The sequence below is a fragment of the Triturus cristatus genome, chromosome 7, assembly GCF_964204655.1.
Source record: "Triturus cristatus chromosome 7, aTriCri1.1, whole genome shotgun sequence".
Taxonomy (NCBI): domain Eukaryota; kingdom Metazoa; phylum Chordata; class Amphibia; order Caudata; family Salamandridae; genus Triturus; species Triturus cristatus.
Genome location: NC_140590.1, coordinates 50,832,890 through 50,854,843, shown reverse-complemented (window position 1 = coordinate 50,854,843; position 21,954 = coordinate 50,832,890). Strand labels below are relative to the sequence as shown.

Here is a 21,954-nt window from a genome sequence, read left to right as displayed (position 1 = left end):
CCGTTCGAGAGGGTGGGGATAGACATCGTGGGGCCTCTGGACCCCCGCACGGCGCAAGGACACAGGTTCATCTTAGTACTGGTGGACCATGCCACCCGCTACCCCGAGGCGGTGCCCCTACGGACCGTGACAGCTCCGGTGGTTGGCCGGGCCCTAATGGGGATCTTCTCCCGGGTAGGCTTCCCCCGAGAAGTCGTCAGCGACCGAGGCACGAACTTTATATCCAAATACATGAAGTCCCTCTGGCAACAATGCGGGGTCACCTACAGATTCACGACCCCCTATCACCCCCAAGGGAACGGACTAGTGGAGCGTTTTAACCGCACCCTCAAGGGGATGATTGGGGGATTGGAAGAGCCCCTCCGTCGCCAGTGGGATGTACTACTCCCGTGCCTCCTCTTCGCCTACCGCGAAGTTCCCCAGAAGTCCCTCGGTTTTAGCCCTTTCGAACTCCTGTACGGGCACCCTGTGCGAGGGCCCCTCAGCCTAGTAAAAGAAGGTTGGGAGATGGCCCCCCTAAAGACCCCTCCAGACGTCTTCAAATACCTCCTGGCCCTACGCAATCAGACCCGGCGCTTCAGAGAGATGACCAGGGCGAACCTCGAGGCCAGCCAGGAGGACATGAAGAAGTGGTATGATCACAATGCCTCCTCCGTTGAGTTCGAGCCTGGACAACAAGTATGGGTGATGTCCCCCACCGAACCATGTGCCTTGCAAGATAAGTGGACGGGGCCCTTCAAAGTGGTCGAGCGCAAAAGCCCCGTCACTTACCTCATCGACCTGGGGACCTCCCGGAACCCCCTTCGGGTCCTCCACACCAACCGACTCAAACCACACTTTGTGCGCTCAGAACTCAGCCTCCTGATGGCTACGGACAGTGGGGCAGAGGAAGACTCCGAACCCCTCCCGGATCTTCTGAAAACTCAGGAGAATGACGGCTCCGTGGACGGGGTCCGGCTCTCTGACGCCCTCACTTCGGAGCAACGCCAGGGCTGCCGGAACCTCCTGCTGCAGTTCGCTACCCTGTTCTCCCTCACCCCCGGGGTCACCCCTTGGTGTTTGCACGACGTGGACACCGGGGACAGTCCCCCTGTCCGACACCGGGCCTACCGCGTACCAGATCGGGTACGGGCCTGCATACAGGAGGAGGTGGCCAAGATGCTCACAATCGGGGTCATCGAGCCCTCGGACAGTCCCTGGGCCAGTCCGGTTGTATTGGTCCCCAAAGCCGCTGCCCCCGGCACCGCACCTGAACTGAGATTCTGCGTCGACTACCGGGGCTTGAACGCTGTCACCCGGACCGACGCTCATCCGATCCCCCGAGCAGACGAGCTGATCGACCGGCTGGGGGCCGCCCGCTACCTCAGTATCTTCGACCTAACAGCGGGCTACTGGCAGATCGGCCTCACACCCAGGGCTCAGGAACGGTCAGCCTTCTCTACCCCCGATGGCCACTACCAATTCAAGGTCATGCCCTTCGGCATGAAGAATGCCCCCGCCACGTTTCAACGCCTCGTGAACCAGGTCTTGGCGGGGCTCGAAGAGTTCAGCGCTGCCTACCTGGACGATATCGCTGTATACAGCCGCCACTGGCCCGACCACCTCCGTCACCTCCAAGAGGTCCTACAGGCCCTCCAGCGGGCCGGCCTCACCATTAAGGCCGGCAAGTGCCAAATTGGCCAAGGGTCTGTGACCTACCTTGGGCACCAAGTGGGAAGTGGGCTGGTGGCCCCGCTACAACTTAAGATTGCTGCCATCCAGTCCTGGCAGCCCCCCGTCACCCAGACCGAGGTCCGAGCCTTCTTGGGGCTCACCGGCTACTACCGGCGGTTCGTGAAGGACTACGGCAGCATCGTGGGGCCCCTCACGGGTCTCACGTCCAAGAACCAACCGAAGCGGATTAACTGGACCCCCGATTGTCAAGCGGCCTTCGAGAAGCTGAAGGCCGCCCTGTGCACCGCCCCTGTGCTCCAGGCCCCCGATTACAGTCGAGAATTCGTGGTACAGACCGACGCCTCCGACCACGGCATCGGAGCCGTCCTTTCTCAGTTAAACCCCGAAGGTCATGACCAGCCGGTGGCCTTCATCAGTCGACGTCTCCTGGCCCGAGAACAGCGCTGGAGCACCATCGAGAGGGAGGCCTTCGCAGTGGTGTGGGCCCTCAAAAAGCTCCGGCCCTATCTCTTCGGTACCCACTTCCGGGTACAAACCGACCATCGACCCCTGCAGTGGCTGATGCAGATGCGGGGGGAGAACCCAAAACTCTTGCGCTGGTCCATTTCCCTGCAGGGAATGGACTTCACTGTGGAGCACCGACCAGGCCAAGACCACGCCAACGCGGATGGCCTGTCCCGCTTTTTCCGCCTCGACGAAGAGAGTCCCCAAGGAGATGGGTGACTCTCCCCGCCTTCAGCTGGGGGGGACGCATGTTGGACAGGCCACACGAAGGGCTTGCTCCCTCCCCGCACGACAGGGCCCGAGCTCCGGCCCACCAGGCATAACCCACAAAAAGCACCTGTACCCCGTCTCCCGACGGATCTTCTGCCCTCGGACCTCTACTCATCACGGGGCCCAGCCCCACCGGCTCCCCCGGCCGGTTCAAGCCGCCATCTTGGGCCCTGCACCACGAGGCCGCGTGGCCTCGCCCCGACCCTAACCCCGGGCCTGACCGGCCCCGACATCCCGGCACCACCATCCACCCGGGAGGTGAGCGGACCACTTGGCAGGTCAATGGGAGGACGAAGTGTCAAGAGCTCTTTCCCCGCCAGGTGCCGATCGCCTCCAGCTCCCCCAGGCGCTGGCTCCACCCCCTGCTGGGTGTCTGGACACCTTCATCCCGGGCCCTCCGACCTCCAAGTGCGAGGGTCCGGACATCAAAGAGCGCCTGCCCTATAACTGGGGCAACTCCGGAGCAGGAAGGCAGTTGTATCCTGGAGTCGAGAGACACCGAGAGAACTCAGCCTTGACGGACTACTGGCGCTGCCGTAGCCCGCTCTTGTGAACCATCGTCCTGCCTGCTGGCGCTGCCGCGGCCTTCTACAACATCCATCCTCGTCGGGACCTGCTGGCGCTGCCGCGGCCCGTTGTAACGACCATCCTCACCGGGACCTGCTGGCGCTGCCGCGGACCGTACATCGACCATCTTTCCGGGACCTGCTGGCGCTGCCGCGGCCCGTTGTAGCGACCATCCTCACCGGGACCTGCTGGCGCTGCCGCGGACCGTACATCGACCATCTTTCCGGGACCTGCTGGCGCTGCCGCGGCCCGTTGTAGCGACCATCCTCACCGGGACCTGCTGGCGCTGCCGCGGACCGTACATCGACCATCTTTCCGGGACCTGCTGGCACTGCCGCGGCCCGTACCAACTAAGCTCGAGGATTGTGAGCTAATCATCATCTCATCCAAACTACCTGACTGGTAGACAGACTGTCCCACTACCCCTTACCCTGCTTTGAGAGACTTGAATCGAGGGGACCCCTGAGTCCAGACCTCCTTGTACCATTCAACCGTACCTTAAGAAGTGCTTATAAAGAACACTGAACCTTATCCGTGTGTGGTATCTGTCTGTGGGGGGGAAGTTACTTGTCTGTACGATCGCTGGAGACGGCTCTCCCCGGAGACCTCTCCTCCTGACCCCGGCCGACCCTCCCGGTCCGTCTATCCTTTCTAACAGTGACCCCCGGGCAATCTGTTTTTTTTTAGGGCCAATGATGACCACAGCCGCCCGATGCCCCTCCCATTCCTAATGGGTTACAACGCATACTGACGCAAGCATTGGGCTGCAGGGCTGTTACAGTACTCTATGCAGCGCTGCGAGAGGGGGATGCGGACCTGGCGCTGCTCGGCAGACCCACGAGGGACGCATGTCTGGGCACTGTGCTGACTCCTAAGCAGGGAGGATGGCGCGTGAGCAGGTGGAACGGGTTTCCCATAATGCTCATTTGAAGTTCACCCAGATTAATTCCTTGCATCAAACTTACCTCACCGCACACCGTCTCAACAGAATTTCCCCGGGAGTGGCAAGGCCCGTGTGCCCTAGATGTGGTCACCAAACTTGTATCCACATGGTGTGGGAATGCCCCCCATTGCTGCAGTTGTGGGGACACGTCATGGGCCCATATTTCAGAGTTCACTGATATGCACTTACCGACGTATGCCCTGATTTGTTTATTAAGTATCAGAAAACGCATGACGCGCACTAAATATTACTTAAAACTAGCCGATCTGGGCGTGGCCCTCTTCAAGCGCCCATAGCTGTGCCATGGAAAGCCACGCCGCCGCCTTGGATCGATTGCTGGCGCCGGGTGGTGCTGAAAGGGCGTCGGCTGAAGCCGATGTTATGGCAAGGGAGGCACGTGTGCGGGTGGGGCTGGGGCTGCCACCCTCTGGCATACCTGTGTACAAGATACGTCGGTTGCCTCCACATGCTCACTGCTAGATTCCAATGTGACTTCGGCTCGCCACTCTCCATGAACTGACCACCAATGTAGGACTTTCAGAGGGTCCAGGGGTGGAACTTGTTACCCCCCCCCCCCCCCAATACATACATGATATGTGTGACGTCCCTCCTTTTCTTTCCCGCGGCTCTGAAGCTAGACGGGCAGGAGAGTGCCGGCTCACGCATGCCCAGCTCATGGTACCCCTGCTGCCCCCCCCCACCCCTTAGCTCCCACTCAGCCAGTTCCCCTGCTTCGCTTCGATTGCCCCCTGCTGCTCAGATTGATGTATATCTTGAATTATACACTTTATCGGTCATTGTTGTCGAATAAGCACAAACCGTATGAATGTAATGTCATTTCCCCCCCCTCCCTTCCACAGGAGTTGAAATCCATTTTTCTGCCTTCAGGACATTTTTCCTTACAAATGTTCCTCAGAGATGCCTCTTACTTTAATTTTCTCAAGCTATGATTTTTGCTATTTCGCGAGCTGATGTAACCAACATGCCTTGTACATGATACCAATCTTGATTATTGATGTGCTGCCATGATGTTAAAATGCCAATAAAGAACTATAAAAAAATATATAATGGCCACAACCACCCATGTGGACTTTTGGAATGACCCCCCAAGAGTGGGGGTCTGTTGACTGTTTGTCGATGATGCTGGGTCTCCTGGGGCATTCCATTGTTAGAATGATTACCCACTGCCCTTTTCTCTTTCCGGGGCATCAGCAGGTCACCTTGAGCCAGTCCATCTCTGAAGAAGAGTTCTTGAACTGTGACTCCTTTTTCAACCAAGCCACCAATGTCCGACTGTTTACCGGCACCACTCAAGTATACATCGAATTATAGCGCCTTGTTGATTTGTAAAACGATTCAATCATATCCAGGGCTTGGTAGCTGCTAACAGCCTTCAGGTTTCTCTCTGACCTGTCCCTTACCACCCACAGGAGAGCCCGTGTTATTTTCTGATAGTTCATGCAAGCCCCTTTCATTATTTATTTACATAAACAGCGACCTGAGGTCTTTTGGTAGCTTCAGAGCGCTAGCAGGAATAAAGAACAAACTAAGGTTGGAAGGGAACGTCAGAATCTAGTTGGGTGGGTGGATTAACCATGTTCAGTGTTCTACTGTGTGAACTTTGTTCCAAGACAATGTCAGTTAAGGGGAAGTCTGACAAGTTTTGTTTTGTATAGGGATTTTTTTTTTTTTGTTTTTGTTTGAAAAAGCTTTATTGAGATAATATTATACAGAAAAATATCAGCAAGAGAGAACATAAAATAGTAAACAAGTAACACAAGATATGAACATAGCTGATATTATTTTAAAAACCGAAAAAGCTTTTTTTATAAATTTTTAAGGGGGAAAAGAGGGAAGAGGGAGGGAGGGAAAAGAAAGAAAGTGGGAAAGTGGAAAGAAGAGGAAGGGAAAATAATATTTAATACTAAAACATGTCAACAATAATCATTAAGGAATGCAAAACAGGAGTGATCCATGGTCAGTACATAAAATATAAGATATAATACATTATAGATAATAAACCAGAGGACTAAGCAAAAGGTGATAGAAAAGAAGAGAGTCAAAAAATATTTCAAGGTGGTTTAAAGTTCTCCGAATTAGCTTGTGAAACCTTCTTCGTGATCAAAAGATCTAAATATGAAGTGAGAGGTAACCAGACAAGTTCCACATTGCGAGGTGGCTTACAGCGGGATTTGTTTTTTGTAATGCTATTGGAGCGCTTTACATGAGCACCAGTTACAATACACAAGGACACATTCCTATTTTTCGGCGGCAGGGGGAGATCAAGTGATTTTCCCAGAATCACAGGATGTTGAGTTGACGCAGGGACTCATCACTCAAACCTGGTTCACCAGCTCCAAAGTTTGTAGCTCTGGCCGTTACGCCACACCCTCTCTCCTGTCGAACTTCAAGTCGTCATGCATGGGTCGAGTCCACCCAGAGACCTGCTACCATGTTTCATCCCTTGAAGTCTGTGGTTGATCTGATGTACAGGCATTAAGTACATCTCCGGTGGAAATGTTGTGGTTCTGAGTTTCTGCCAGACCTTGACTTTTTAGTTAGTACACAAGAACTTTAACTTAATCATCACTTTTCCGGGAACCAGATGAAAGCTTAAAGATCTGGTTTGATGTGGCTCTACTGACACCTTGTGGCTTCTTGGCTCAAATGTGTTTGGAGCCTTCAATGAGTTTCTTGGGTGGACCAGACCCGGAGTCACGCAGTACGTCTCTTGGGTCGACCAAAGCTGCAGCCAGGACAGGCATTTTTTGGGCAGAACAGTGTTGGAGCCAGGCAAGGAGTTTCTTGCTTAGATCAGAGCTGGAGTCAGGCAATTAGTTTCTTGGGTGGATCAGTGTTGGAGTCAGGCAATGAGTTTCTTGGGTGGACCAGTGTTGGAGTCAGGCAATGAGTTTCTTGGGTGGACCAGTGTTGGAGTCAGGCAATGAGTTTCTTGGGTGGACCAGTGTTGGAGTCAGGCAATGAGTTTCTTGGGTGGACCAGTGTTGGAGTCAGGCAATGAGTTTTTTGGGTGGACCAGTGTTGGAGTCAGGGAATGAGTTTCTTGGGTGAACCAGTGTTGGAGCCAGGAAGTGAGTTTCTTGGGTGGACCAGTGTTGGAGCCTTGCAATGAGTTTCTTGGGTGGATCAGTGTTGGAGTCAGGCAATGAGTTTCTTGGGTGGATCAGTGTTGGAGTCAGGCAATTAGTTTATTGGGTGGACCAGTGTTGGAGTCAGGCAATGAGTTTCTTGGGTGGACCAGTGTTGGAGTCAGGCAATGAGTTTCTTGGGTGGACCAGTGTTGGAGTCAGGCAATGAGTTTTTTGGGTGGACCAGTGTTGGAGTCAGGGAATGAGTTTCTTGGGTGAACCAGTGTTGGAGCCAGGAAGTGAGTTTCTTGGGTGGACCAGTGTTGGAGTCAAGCAATGAGTTTCTTGGGTGGACCAGTGTTGGAGTCAGGCAATGAGTTTCTTGGGTGGACCAGTGTTGGAGTCAGGCAATGAGTTTTTTGGGTGGACCAGTGTCGGAGTCAGAGAATGAGTTTCTTGGGTGAACCAGTGTTGGAGCCAGGAAGTGAGTTTCTTGGGTGGACCAGTGTTGGAGTCAAGCAATGAGTTTTTTGGGTGGACCAGTGTTGGAGTCAGGGAATGAGTTTCTTGAGTGAACCAGTGTTGGAGCCAGGAAGTGAGTTTCTTGGGTGGACCAGTGTTGGAGCCTAGCAATGAGGTTCGGGCGTGGACTGCATCTGGAGACAAACATTTGTTTCTTGGGAAGGCCACACCTGGAGCCTGGCAATTAGACTCTTGGGTAGACCGCAGCTGGAGCCAAGCAATGAGTTTCATGGGCATATCACACCTGGAACCAGAAAATGAGTTTGTTGGGTAGACCAGAGCTGGAACCAAGCAATGAGTTTCTTGGTTAGACCACAGCTAAAGTGCGGCAATACACTTCATGTGAAGACCAGATCTTGAGCCTTCAAAGAGTTCCCAGTTCAGACCAGAGCTGGAGTCAGGCAGTATGTTTATTGGGTGGTCCAGAGGTGCAAACAGGCAATGGATTTCTTGGGTGGACCAGTGTTGGAGCCAGGCAATGGGTTTCTTGGGTCGACCAGTGTCAGAGCCTAGTAATGAGGGTTTAGGGTACACCACATCTGGAGCCAGTCAGTGAGTTTCTTGGGTAGACCACATCTGGAATCAGGCAGAGTTTCTTGGGTAGACCATATCTGGAGCCAGGCAACAAGTTTCTTGGGTAACACAGTGTTGGAGTCAGACAATTTGTTTCTTGGGTGAACCAGTGTTGGAGTCAGGCAATTAGTTTCTTGGGTGGACGAGTGTTGGAGCCTAGGAATGAGGTTCTGGGTTAGATCACATCTGGAGTCAGGCAATGAGTTTCTTGGGTAGACCACATCTGGAGCCAGGCAACAAGTTTCTTGGGTAACCCAGGGTTGGAGCCAGACAATGAGTTTCTTGGGTGGACCAGTGTTGGAGCCAGACAATTAGTTTCTTGGGTGGACAGGTGTTGGAGCCAGGCAATGAGTTTCTTCGGTGGACGAGTGTTGGAGCCTAGGAATGAGGTTCTAGTGTAGACAACATCTGGAATCAGGCAGAGTTTCTTGGGTAGACCACATCTGGAGCCAGACAACAAGTTTCTTGGGTAACCCAGTGTTGGAGCTAGACAATTAGTTTCTTGGGTGAACCAGTGTTGGAGTCAGGCAATTAGTTTCTTGGGTGGACAGGTGTTGTAACCTAGTACTAAGGGTCTAGGATACACCACATATGGAGCCAGGCAGTGAGTTTCTTCGATAGACCACATCTGGAGGCAGGTAATGAGTTTCTTGGGTGGCCCAGTATTGGAGCCAGGCAATGAGTTTCATGGGTGGACCAGTATTGGAGCCAAGCAATGAAGCTCTAGGTTAGGCCACATCTGTAGCCAAAATGTGTTTCTTGTATAGACCAAAGTTGGAGCCAGGCAATTATTTTCTAGGGTAGAGCCTGGCAGTGACTTCCTCGGGATGAGCCTGGCAGTGACTTTTTTGGGTAGAGCCTGGCAGTAAGTGTCGTAGGTAGAGCCTGGCAGTGAATGTCTTGGGCAGAGCCTGGCAGTGAGTGTCTTGGGCAGAGCCTGGCAGAGAGTGTCTTGGGTAGAACCTGGCAGTGAGTTTCTTGGGTAGAGCCTGGCAGTGACTTCCTTGGGTAGAGCCTGGGCGTGACTTTCTTGGGTAGAGCCTGGCAGTGATTTTCTTGGGAAGAGCCTGGCAGCGATTGTCTTGGGTGTAGCCTGGCAATTAGTTTCTTGGGTAGAGACTGGCAGTGACTATCTTGGGTAGAGCCCAGCAGTGAGGGTCTTGGGTTGAGCCTGGCAGTGAGTATCTTGGGTAGAGCCTGGCAGTGATGTCCTTGAGTATAGTCTGGCAGCTAGTGGATTGGGTAGAGCCTGGCAGTGAGTGTCTTGGGAAGAGCCTGTCAGTGACTTCCTTGGGTAGAGCCTGGTTGTGACTTTCTTGGGTAGAGCCCGGCAGTGAGTGTCTTGGGTAGAGCCTGGCAGTGAGTGTCTTGGGTAGAGCCTGGCAGTGACTTCCTTGAGTAGAGCCTGGCAATGAGTTTCTTGGGTAGAGCCTGGCAGTGACTTTCTTGGGTAGAGCCTGGCAGTGAGTGTCTTGGGTAGAGCCTGGCAGTGACTTCTTGGGTAGAGTCAGGTAGTGAGTGTCTTGAATAGAGCCTGGCAGTGAGTGTTTTTGGTAGGGCCTGGTGTCTTGTGTAGAGCCTGGCAGTGAGTGTCTTGGGTAGAGCCTGGCAGTAAGTTACTTGGGTAGAGCCTGGCAGTGACTTCCTTGGGTACAGTCTGGCAGTGACTTTCTTGGGTTGTGCTGATTAAATGAAAATGTTTTGAAATTTTGTTTGTGCTTTGTTCTTGTGTTAAGCTAGCATTCACAGCACCACTTTATGTTCCGCCGCCATTTTGAATCAGGTGTCAGCTACGTATTCTCTGACTCGAGAAGCAGGCTGTGGAAATGTTAATTTCTCCAAGGTTAGGCCTTGCTCTACTAATGAATACACTGTTCTTCTTAACACATTCCTTTCCCATACATAGAGGCCTTCTCCCACTAGCCTAGCGATAGACACATACAGAACGACCTTCGCGGTCTCAGAGTCGAAACTCGTCTTACTGTACTTCTTTGTTTTAGCTGCACCTGATAGTAGATTTCCATTAGGGGTGGGACATTCTTGGTTCAGAAATGTACATAATGTATCTCTATGTTTGCTGAAGTCAGTCCATCTGCAGCAATCCTAGGAGGCTATTCTGCCTGGACTCCGCTCGAGTGTACCTGAATAAAATATACCTGGTTTGTATTCTCTACTGTCTGCCTGTCTCTTCATTTATATGGAAGGCTGAGAGGTGGTCGCAAGTGACCCAGGTGGCCCTAATTGGGACTCTTCCTCCAGTTGTCGCCCGAACAGGGACTCCATCTGGTGACCCATTCTCGCACGCGGACGGGTGTGGAGGTCAGGGCCATCGGCGTGTCGGCTGGGCGGGCCAGGGATCCCTGCACAAGAGAGTTCTAAACTCGCAGCTGCCCCGTCTGTCTGGTCCGGCAGTGCCTCGCCCAGTGGTCATTCCGACTGGGGCCCTGAACGGCGAAACCTTGGATTTGACAGTTTGGTCCGAAGAGTCGGCAGTGGAGAATAAATTTGTTTGACCTGTGTGCACCAGGTGAGTTTGTTTTGGTTCTTTGTGGATATGGTACCATTTTGATTTGTCTTTGGTACGGTCTGAGGACCGATTTTGGTTTGCATTTGGTAAGGCCTGAGGACCAATTTAGATACAAAGTGTTTGTGAACACTTTGGCAGAATAACGAATTTGGCTTACTTTTGAAAATGCGGTGTTCAGTCGCTTTTTAGTTTCTTGTTGTCGCTGTTGTTCTGCTGATGCTCGACTGAAAGAAAGTCAGCCAGCGTATCCAGGAGGCACTCTAAATTTTTATATGTATGTAAAACATGGCCTTGGCCCTATTATGTTTAGTACGTTATGGTACAAATATACGTGGGACAATGCCGAGTTGCAGTGGCTATTGACGGGCACTTTTGATGAACAAAAAATTGGGATTTTACAGGAGAAGTGTTTGCGAGAAGAAGCAGGCAGTCTATGTTTGATTTCACCAGAACATGGTAAAAAGAGGTTAAACACAGGTGAATGATAGAAAAAAAAGAGGCCCGGAAGGAGAGAATGCAAACATTGACTCAGAAAGCTGTAGTGCATGATAGAGAGAAGCAGGAGATAGGAATTGAACGTGAAGATAGGAGGTTTCGACTGAATATTGATAAATCTTATGTAGCCCGAAAAGAAAATTATGCTTTTATGGAAGAATTACTAGATGCTCGACCCCCACCTCCGTATGCCCCGCAGAGGGAATATCCTGCTCTTCCCTCACAGGCCCAGCTATTCGGTTCTTCTGTTTCTGCTGTTTCTGCTTCTGTTACTGTTGATCCGACTGCCTTGCCCACAGCACCTCCTGTCCTTTCTAGGTCTTCACCATCTGTGGCAACTACGACTGTTACCATTTCTGCAACACCTATTCCTTTGGCATCCCTTTCGCCAGCTCTTACACCCACGACCCAGCCAGCAGCAACGTTAATGGCCACTACCTCTGTTATCACTCCCACTGTGTTCCTCCATTCCCCGACATTACGGAGTGGGGGGACGCCAGTACGTGGCCCTGAGGATACAGACTGGATGACATTTAAGGAACAATTGGGACGAACGTTGGTGCGATCTGATATGGGAGAGGCAGAGAAGCAAGTAGTGGCTAACCAGGCTGGACAGTGGGCCCGAAGCCCCATTTATGGTGCGGAGGATGTGTGGAGTGTGATGAAAGATTATGAGCCTTTTGTACAACAGCATGCTCTCAAGCACATGTTGGCTACTTTGATCAGACTTTGGGAGCAGTGTTTCAATGATGCAACACCACAGATTATATATGATATTAAGGATTACGTATACGTTGCTGACATGGCACCTGGTCAAGGGGCATATGTATCAAACGATTTTTTAATCGCAAACTCTGCGATTCACAAAATAACAGCGTTTGCGATTAAAAAATCGGTAATCGGGATGTATGAGCCAAATCCCATCGCAAAATTAAGGAATTGCTAATTTAGCGATTTCTTAATTTTGCGTAAGCATTTAAGAAATCGCAAATTGCGATTTCTTAAATGATATGTAAAAAGCACCCAAGTTGTGCGAATTATCCTTAAGAAATCGCAAATTACCACCAACTTCCAGTTGGTGGTAATTTGCGATTTCCTTTCAAAAAGCACTTTTTTGAATTTTACAAAGTGCCACGTGGCGCTCATACATGCCCTTAGGGCATGTATGTGCGCCATATGCACACACATGCTCATTTCAGGGGTGCATCAGGGTGTCATCATGACACCCTTGCACCTTTGAAATTATTCTCAAATTGCGATTAGCAAATTGCGATTCGCTATTTGAGAATTACTTCCCATTCATTCCTATGGGTCTCCTGGCCCATAGAAATGAATGGGCAGGTATTCCTTAATTGCGATTTCGCAATTTGCTAATCGCAATTAAGGAATTTTAAGAAATCGCAAAAAGTTTGCAATTTTTTAAATACATCCCGTTTTACAATTCTCAAATAGCGATTCTTTAAAAATCGCTATTTGATAATCGCAAATGGTGATGTTGATACATATGCCCCCAAGTGTTTAGTAATGTAGCGACGTTGTTTGCTTATCAGGGGAGGCTGCTTGAGAAGAGCCCGAAGACAGTATCTCAATTTCCAACGATGGCGGTCCACCCCATATATCACCCTGAAATACCAGCGCTGCGGGATCAGCATAATGTTGTTACTAGACCACGGGTAGCGGCACATTTCCAAGAACAGTGAGTTTATACTGCATGGAAAAGGAGTGAGGTCTTGTCCCTTAAGACTCAGTTACCTGACCCTAGGAAAAACCCTAGTGCATATTACAAAGAATTGATTGAGGCGGCCTCTTCAATCGTAATGACCCTTGCGTATATTGAAATGTTCTTTGGTTTGTTGGTTCCGGTTGATATTTGGAGACAGGTACTCACACAGGATCACGTTGCAGAATTGGGTGGTACCTGGGATCAGATTAAAGTATGGGACCAGGAGAGGAAGCCTGTCGAGAAGCCTAATGCAGAAATACTTGCTTTTCCCGGTCATATCATTACGTACATGCATTCTCTTATCCCACCCAGAAAGGTTGATTGGGACAAGCTCTCGGCTTGTCATCAGAAGAAAGATGAGAGTTTCTTAATTTTTTCACTCGGTTTGAAGGTGTGTTTTTAGATTATAGTGAGCAGGACTTGTCGATCGAAGTCTGAATTGTCACACTTGTAGGAGTGTGATGGTTAGTAGTTGTGTTGGTACTGTCATTGGCAGCACTGGCAGGGGTAATGTGTGGTGCAAGCTGCAGTGGTCTCTTGACAAAAGCCCTTGCGTTTATTGTTTTACAAATCAAGCGCAGGCTGTGCCTCGAGATGGGGTTAAGACGATAGCCGAGGAAGCTTGAGCTGTTATTGATGAATATCGGATGGGGCAGGGCTTGGAGAGGGCCTGACCACTCCTACCCTGGACCAAACCCACAAAAAACGTGTGAACTGAAGCCACCTGTGTGTCTCCAGGGTAGCTGTGAAATCATGCGAAGCCTCCACAACAGAGCTGGAAGCCCACTCTGTGAAAGGGTCTCCACTCAGCTACCCTGCTGCTCATTGCGTTTTCACCAACTGAAGTGTGCTCATGGATCAATGTCTGGCAGTGCATGAACTCGGCACAGGGGCATTGGAGGGATTACATTACACAAGGTGAGATTAATTTTATTCCTGGCACTGGGAGAGTAAGTAGTTAAGAATTAAAAGAGTGGAGGCCTGATTAGGTGTGGGTCGGTCAATTTTGACCTGTGGGTAGACCCTGTTTACTCATGAGTCGCAATTACGAGTTTGAAGGTATTAAATGCATCTGAAAATTATCGGCTGCACTAAATAAATCAATATTCATTACATTTTCCGAAATATAATGCGGAAAACATACAGTATTTACTGAATCATGTGGATTCTGGTCCGTTAAACACCAAAATCCACATCTTATTCCCCAATAGCGTGTAATAAGTAGGTTTGTGTGGAAATCTCTGCTCCACCAGTGGAGTTTGCAAAGTTTTGCAAAAAACTCTGAGCCAACCGCCATGTGGTGGACTTAACCAGGGCCCACTCTTACGAGGAGGGAGGTGCTCTGAGGAACCAAACAACTTGAGTTCCAATCTTGACTTACTTATTTGACCACGTTCTGTGATCCTGAGTGAATCCCCTTTATTTTCCTGTACGTCCGCTACCTTTGCTACCAAAATTATGAGCGCTCAGAAACTGGTAAATGCTGTTTTTTGAGCGCTACAATATGAACTTGGTACAGTTTTCTCGACACTACAGATGATGTCCTGTTCCAAGTGCCTGCGACAGGCAGGGGTAGAGGCCAAAAACTTCCTGTCGGACACCTTCAACACAGTGCTGTTTAACTGCGATGGGGTCACTGGCATGGGGACCAGGTGGTCCCACAGGTCATCAGTGGCAAGCACGACTTCATCACTAACAAGAGCACCAAGACCCGGCACATGTACGCCGAGAAGCTGTCCGCGATGGGCTTCAGCGTCCACAAGGAAGATGTCTTCGGCACTGCCCTTGGACCGCTGCCTACCTGCGCAAGATCCCCAAACGAGAGGGTAAGGTCTACTTGATCGGCGGCACAGTACTCAGCCAGGAGGTGGTATGGGCGACTGGGCTGTGATGAGCCGCAACCCTGATGTGAGAGTCGTGGTGGTGAGCTACAACGAGCACTTCTGCCACATGAAGGTCACCAAGGCACTGGCCTCCCTACAGGACCCACCCTACCACTTCCTGGCCACCAACGCAGACACCTGGCTCCCAATGGAAGGGGGGAGAGCTAGACCAGGGAAACACAGGGGCTGGCAAGATTTGCCATAACACTCTAGCTGTGTTCATGTAAGTGAAAGGAATCGGACTATAACTCCCAGAATGCACTGCTGAGCTAAATTTAGAAAAAAGCTCACCTAGAAAAGTAGTGTTTTGTCCACGCGCACTGTCTGGCATCTCAAGAGCAGAGTGGAGCATGTGTGATAAGGATTAGTACACTTAGCTGGCAACACTTCTAACCTGAATTGTGACAATGTTTTGAACTCACTGCACTCATTTCATTGCATGTAGTGGCCAGCAGCGGTATAACTACCCTGTATTCATATAACATAGCGCTATTGAATGTATGATGTTTCTACGTATACATTCACCACGCATTGCTTTACAACGCGGTCGTTACAACAACCGCGTTGTTACCACGTGTGTCATTACATCGCAAGTCGTATCAATGACTTGCTGTAGGGGGCGCGCTGGACTTAGGAATAGTATTAATTACTATTCCTACTCCAGTTTGTGCAACAACAGGGAAGGTGTTGGATTTAAAATTCAACACATTCCCTGGTGTTGCAAGCCCCCTACAGGTGGTCGTTGATATGACTTGCGATGTAATGGAACGCGTGGTAAGAACGCGGTTGTTGTAATGACTCCGTTGTAAGGTCATGTGTTGTGGAAACAGCATTGTAAACACTGTTTCCCGCGCTATCTGTAGTGCATACTTTTTCCTCTGAGCTAACCTGTCTTCTTGTGCTCGACACTCTGCTTAAATTACCGAGAGTTCCGTATTTCGACAAGGGAAAATTAATTATTTATTGAATTTTCCCCCGTCATCCTCTGTCGAAATCCCAGCCTCGGCCCACTGCACTTACCTGCACAGGCCGTGGCTGCTGTCAGTCCTAGCTCTGAAAGGAATGGGGCATTTGTGCCTTAACTCAGCAGTGTGTTCAGAAATAAAATTCAGCATAGTGCGCACTGCCACTGAAAACAAGGACTACTGCCCTTAAAAATATGTCTGGAACAAGACTGGTCCACACCATGTTTTGGATGTATTAAACATGCTAATAGCAAACTTTCCATGAAACTCCAAGAAAAATAAGAGCCCCTGTGACACTCTGGTTATTCTGCACCAATCCAAGCATTTACTCCGCTGTCATGTCCATGTACCGTGGCCCCTCTGCCGGACGCAACCCAGGCCAATACGATTACAGTTCTGCGGGACCAGTGGGCTCGAGGCAGCCAGGCTATATGTCAGGCTGGCCATCGCAGGACAGCTGGCCAATCCGAAATGTACATTGGCAGCAGTCATCCTGCGATTGCAGCATTCAGCCCCGCCCCCTGCCCTTACACTTGAGCCATTTTATTTATTTGTTTACCTGCTTAGCTCACAGCAGGTGGGGCGACACTCCTCCGCCCTTTAGGAGGAACCGTCTCTGCAGGTCACCAACTTTTAGAAGATCCCTTAGAACAGGGGCTTTCACATCTCTTTTCCTAAATTCCTGCCCGTCTCTCAGTTTAGTGCTCCACAGTGCACACAGCAAAGACTAGCTATTCTCTATTGGTTGATTAATAACAATGATTACAAATAAAACATTGATGCCACATATATAAACCAATGTATTAAACATGTTAAGCATAAAATGTGTCAATTAGCTAAGACAATCTAGCAATTCCATAAAACTCTAATTTAGGCAACAGAACGATAAGATTCTTCGGAGGTTACACACTGTACTGGGACATTGATACCACACATACATATCTTAAACACAGCAGTTCATTGGTCATAATAGAAATAAGACTAGTAATTAGCTAGCACCGTAAACAATTCTATAAAACTGTAAACATTATGAGTCATTGTGAAATGAGCGATAAACTGCTGCGGTGCTCACACACCGTCCATAAAAGCAGATCTCAAAATAGCGGTACAGTGACCAAAATAGAACCATAATATATGTCATTACATTGCTGAAAGTACTAAAATGAAATGACTGCTCCACAAGGGTCTGTGAAGATTTCAAACAGAACTCAGCATATTATCAGCTAGAACCATAAACGTGGTAAATGGGCCAATTAAACGGGTTGATCTCCCATATAAACAACTGACTATAGCTTGGCGGCATGTTCTCCCTCCATAGTCGTTAAACAAAGGTTTTAGCAAAGTTTGCCGTGCTTGAAATAGGCGAGGGGAGACACACACTACATGCAATGAAGATTCTTCAGAAAAACCACAAAGTCTACAACAATTTGCTGACCATTGTTGTATCCATCATGGGGTGCCATCCTTTGTTGGATATCTACCAAATCCCAGTTTAAGAAATAAATCCCTTCTAAAAGTTTACAGATCAGCCCTTAGATAAGCTTCAATCTCAAGTTTCTCAAACGTGTTAATAACAGCCCAATTATGCTTTTTTACTGCTAAGAACTCTTTATCCTGCATGAAAGATAGAAGTTTTGTTGATGGTTTAATACGTACTTGATCGAGGCTTTATTTACATCCAAATGGCCGACAGGCTGAAGATCACAAGTATGTAGACTCTCTGATAAAGAGGATCTCCAAACACTTGTAGGATCATATTGTGACAGTTTTTGCCAACACAAATTTGCAAGAGTGCCTGGGTCAGAGAAAAACAAGAAATGTACATTTTTAACACAACAGATTGTCTCACTGGGTTGTGGCTAGTCAGGCCAAACTCTAATCGGATTTCTGTATGAACAATCTTCTTCGGATTCTTAAAAATAGACTTAAAAGCTCTAATTTGTAACTCATCCAAGAGTTTGGAATCCTTGCCTCGGAAGGTTACTATTCAATAGGCCAACGAAGGAATCAACTTCGCCTCATAACTTTTACTAAGTGTTCATAGCTGGGGCATAAAAGCTTGTTGCGCAGAATTCTAAAAGCAAAAATAAGTGAAGTAGTTTTAGCTTTTAGAATATTAAAATGACATTTAATAGACACTGTCATCAAATGTAATTCCTAGATACCTATGAGTCTTGACTGATTCAGTCACTGGTCCATTTACTTTCCATTCTTGCAGCCTTGATTTAAATCTGACTTTAGACATCATTTTGGTTTTCTGTATGTTCGTTTGTAAACAGTTTGCTGTAACAAATTTGTTGAAGGATTCTACTAGTCCCTGTAGACCTATTGGTGTATGGCTAAGTGTTATGGTATCATCAGCATATTGTAATTATTTTATATCATAACCGGAGAGGTTTGGAGAATGAGCATTGATATTTTGCAGCTGGAGCGGTCGGTCAGCCGTGAAGAGGTTGAAAGCCTTATTTTTAGGTGATAATAAAAATCCTTGCTTTTAATCCGCTGGAAGTTTTGCAACTCCGGGTCAAACAAATGGCATCCCCCAATTTCACGTGGACCTATTTATTTGTTTCTAACAATATAATCATATCTAGTAGTTTTTGTGGCACACCCCATGCTGCCAACTTTGGCTATAGCAACTTACGTGGGACCGTGTCCTAAGCAGTTTTCAAGTCGACAAAGCAGTGTGTAGCTTTTGGTTTTTGTATATCGCCCTCTCTGCCATCAATGTAAGAGACAGTAAATTTGCATATGTTGACTGGACTCTTCGGATTCCTGATTGATATATTGGTATTATGTTCATTAAAGTGGGCCATTCTTCAAGGCCTTTATGTAGGCATGATTCGAAGACCTTCGCACCCGCATCGGTTAGGGCTAGGAGCCAATTGTTAGCCGGATTGTCTGGAGGGCCACTTTTATAAATGGACTGCAAGATACTCCCTTGCGACAATTCTGGGACCACCTTTGTTGGTACAACATCTTTTAATAATGGAGTCAAAACTCTTGCCCACAATTCTGGATTAACTTAAAAAAAGGCATTAGAAATACAGTGCGGGCCGGTGCTCCATGGGATCTGACCCCCACCTATAGTTGTTATTCTCCTTTCCTCCTTATCTTTGTGCGAGCCTTCACTCCCCATATGATGAGAGCGTGTATCTCTTAGAGTGGCTGGGATATTCCGTTGTACTTGTTTCCTGTATGTATTTCAGGGAGGACCCCGTACAGACTGGAAATAAGTGACCCTGCCAGATTCAGAGATATTTGCGCTATTTGCCCGCCTGCAAATGGTTCCCCAAAAAGCTTTCATATTGTTAGTTTTTCAAACATAATGTAGCTTAGACCATAATTCCTCATGGTAAGCCCTTTTAGCTTCACAATCTCCTGTTAGTATGCGCTCTTCAAATGTTTCCATGAATGTTTTCTGGCAAAATTTGAATCTCAGATTGGTTGCTTATATACTGCCCTTGTTGCTTTATTGAGAGCCTTCTCTTGTAAATAAAGCTAATGCGAATACCAACTGTTATAAATGCCTTTCATAGGGTTTCCCCTAGCTGTACTTTTACCTGGAAATGTTTCTATTAAAGAGGAGCATAAACAAGACCAGACATCTACCGTGGGTTTTCCATTTTGAGATTCGCGATGGGCACATTCTATTTGATTCTCCACAAATGTCATTATTTCCGGCTGCTTTGTCGATTGCCACATCATCCTTTTCAGGTTAAAAGCAGTTGGAATTTGTTGTAAGTTATTTGCCTTCAGATGATAGTAAGATGCTAGCACCAGTGTTAAATGGTAGCGGCAGTTTCAGTCGGTATCCTTTCAAGTATTTGCCCGGCGGTAATCGCCTCTCATACCACTCGATAATTTACCAATAAAAGAGGCAGGCGCCGGAGACTGGAAGGCAGGAAACAAGGTTTTATTCCGTCGGAGCAGAACACATCAGATCAGACAGCAAGGTATCGTCACGAGGTGCTCTAACTGCATCTCTGAGACCTGGTCTCTTATACACTGGTTTATTGCTTTATTATACATAGTACATTCTTGAGATTCCCTTGATGTGCGGGGAAATATCCCCTGAAGCCCCGGCTCAGATCCTATCCCACACATGGTTACAGTAGAGGTTCCCACCCTACCCGCAGTGGGAGATGGCTATCGCGCAGCAGGGAATTCCGCTAATTCCCGGGGGTGTGTGCAACCGGCCGGGTCTCAGGGGGTAGGGGCTTTGATTCTACTGTAATCCCTTTGATGTGGGGTGTTTCCCTTACAGTAGGGGCAATAAACTGCATCCGCAGGGCTAGGTGATGGCCTGGGACCAGTTCAGACAATGGGGCGCAGAGGAAGGGGGTTATCAAAGGAGAGGCATGACCATGTATGGGTTGTCGGTCGGAAGTGGTTCCGTAGCAGGGTCGCGCAGAAGGAGAGGGTTTATGGCCTGTATGAGAGAGCGGGGGTGGCCGGCGCGCGGGGGATGCTCGCAGCGCTGGGGGAAAGCGCTGGCGATCGAGAGTGAGCGGGGAGAGAGAGTGGGGTGCCTAAAATGGCGGCCGTGCATTTGCTATGCGTGGCGCTGGGGAGAGGCAAGATGGCGCAGATAATGTTCAGTTTGCACGCTAAATTTCCACAGTCCTCCCTTTTAACATGTCTCGCCAGCTTGCCTAGTTTGGATCTATCCCCATAATACCCCGTACCTCCACCTCATTCAGAGCTTTCATCCGCTCAGTTTCAAAGTCCAAAGTCTTAGGGCAGATGCAGTTCATAAAAAGCGAACATAAAGGTGGCAGACACTGAATCCCCAAGCAACATCCACATAGTATCATGATTGGTATGAGGATAAATGAAAACAGCCTCCATCCCCAACCTTTAATAGCGTCCCAAAACCAACTCCCCAGTGACCATTCTTCTTGTTCTTGATGGACCTCTGTGGACAGTCTGTGGAGGTGTTCAATTGCTTTGTAGACTGAGGGTGAGTTATCCGGTACGTAGGTACAACAGCTGGACCCAATGATGCGGCATGCTCCTCCGCGGTCAGCCAGAACCACATCTAGAACAAGGCGGTTCTGGAGAGCCACCAGGCGGACGGCCTGAAGCTCAGCGGTGTTGTTGGCGAGGGCGCCAGCTGTAATGTTCATTGCTGTTTCGACTGCCTGGGTTAAGTGGCGGATGGCACGGCTGTTTGCCATCGGACCCCAGAGCGGAACAAGACCCTTTACTGCGTCCATGAACTGTGCTCTGGTGGAGTCGGTTTGTACAATGTCTTTGGCACGTTTCTGTCGGTGATGGTTTGCTGGAGCCACATACGTCGGAGGAAGGACAAAGGCGATGTAGCAGGTGCCTCCCCAACCTTTCGGGAGCCAGGTGTAGGCCTTAGTACCACACACGAAGTACATATTCGGGGAGGCAACAAAGGAAGGTGGGTCAACTGAGTCCAATGTTCGGGTGATGAGGCAGGAGCTGTGGCCCACCAGCTGTGCCCCCAGGCCTTCGAGGCATACAGATCCAGTGATGTTGATGACGGACAGGGCCACTGTTAGGGTGGCGGCTGTCCGTTTTCGGAGGTAAGAGAAGGTGGGTCTGGCTGGATTGTTGAACACTTGCATTTCAATTCGTTCTTTGGCGGGGATGTCCATGTGAAAGGAAGTGTTCGATCTCAGAGGGCAGAAGAGGGCGGAGGTTCTACCAGTTTTGTTCAGCCAGAACCCATGGTAGAAGTGTGACATGGTTCTGCCGGAAGTGGCATTGTCCTTGTAGCTCTCCTGCAGGAGGATCAGCCAGGCGAGGCAGGAACCATGGACGGAAAAAGGTGAAGGGATGAAGGGGATTGAGTGCCCAGTGGCATGGGGCAGCAATCCACAGATCCAGCAGTTAGTGGCGTTGGTGGCAAGATTGTGTTGGTGGAGTAACTGCACAAAAGAGTTATTCCAGAACTCCTTACGCCTTTCTCGGAGTTGGGGTGAAAGTGAGATCAGATGGTGTTCTTTCGTGGTGGTAGGTTGAACGGTAGTCAGCAATGTCTTATGAGCGGGTGTGCTCTCCTCCATGATCCAGAAGGTGACCACGAGGAGAAGGCAAAAGAGAAGGGAAATGAAAAGTGCTATTGTCTTAAAGCTGTGCATTCGGTCAGTCTTTGGGTTTTTGAAGTGGATCTTCGGACGTCCGGTTGCTTCCATCATCTTCATGTCGGGCGCTTCCATCACCTTCAAGAGACTCGGTAGCGGGCAG

General features: G+C 49.2%; 1 protein-coding gene and 1 pseudogene across 1 annotated transcript in view; one reads left to right on the top strand and one right to left on the bottom strand.

The window, feature by feature from the left end:
* Positions 1-21,954, bottom strand: part of GRIK5 (glutamate ionotropic receptor kainate type subunit 5) — a 1,516,626-nt gene that overhangs the window by 478,991 nt on the left and 1,015,681 nt on the right. The gene's annotated exons all lie outside the window — the stretch shown is intronic.
* On the top strand, positions 14,427-14,975 carry LOC146808783 (phosphoglycolate phosphatase-like; annotated as a pseudogene).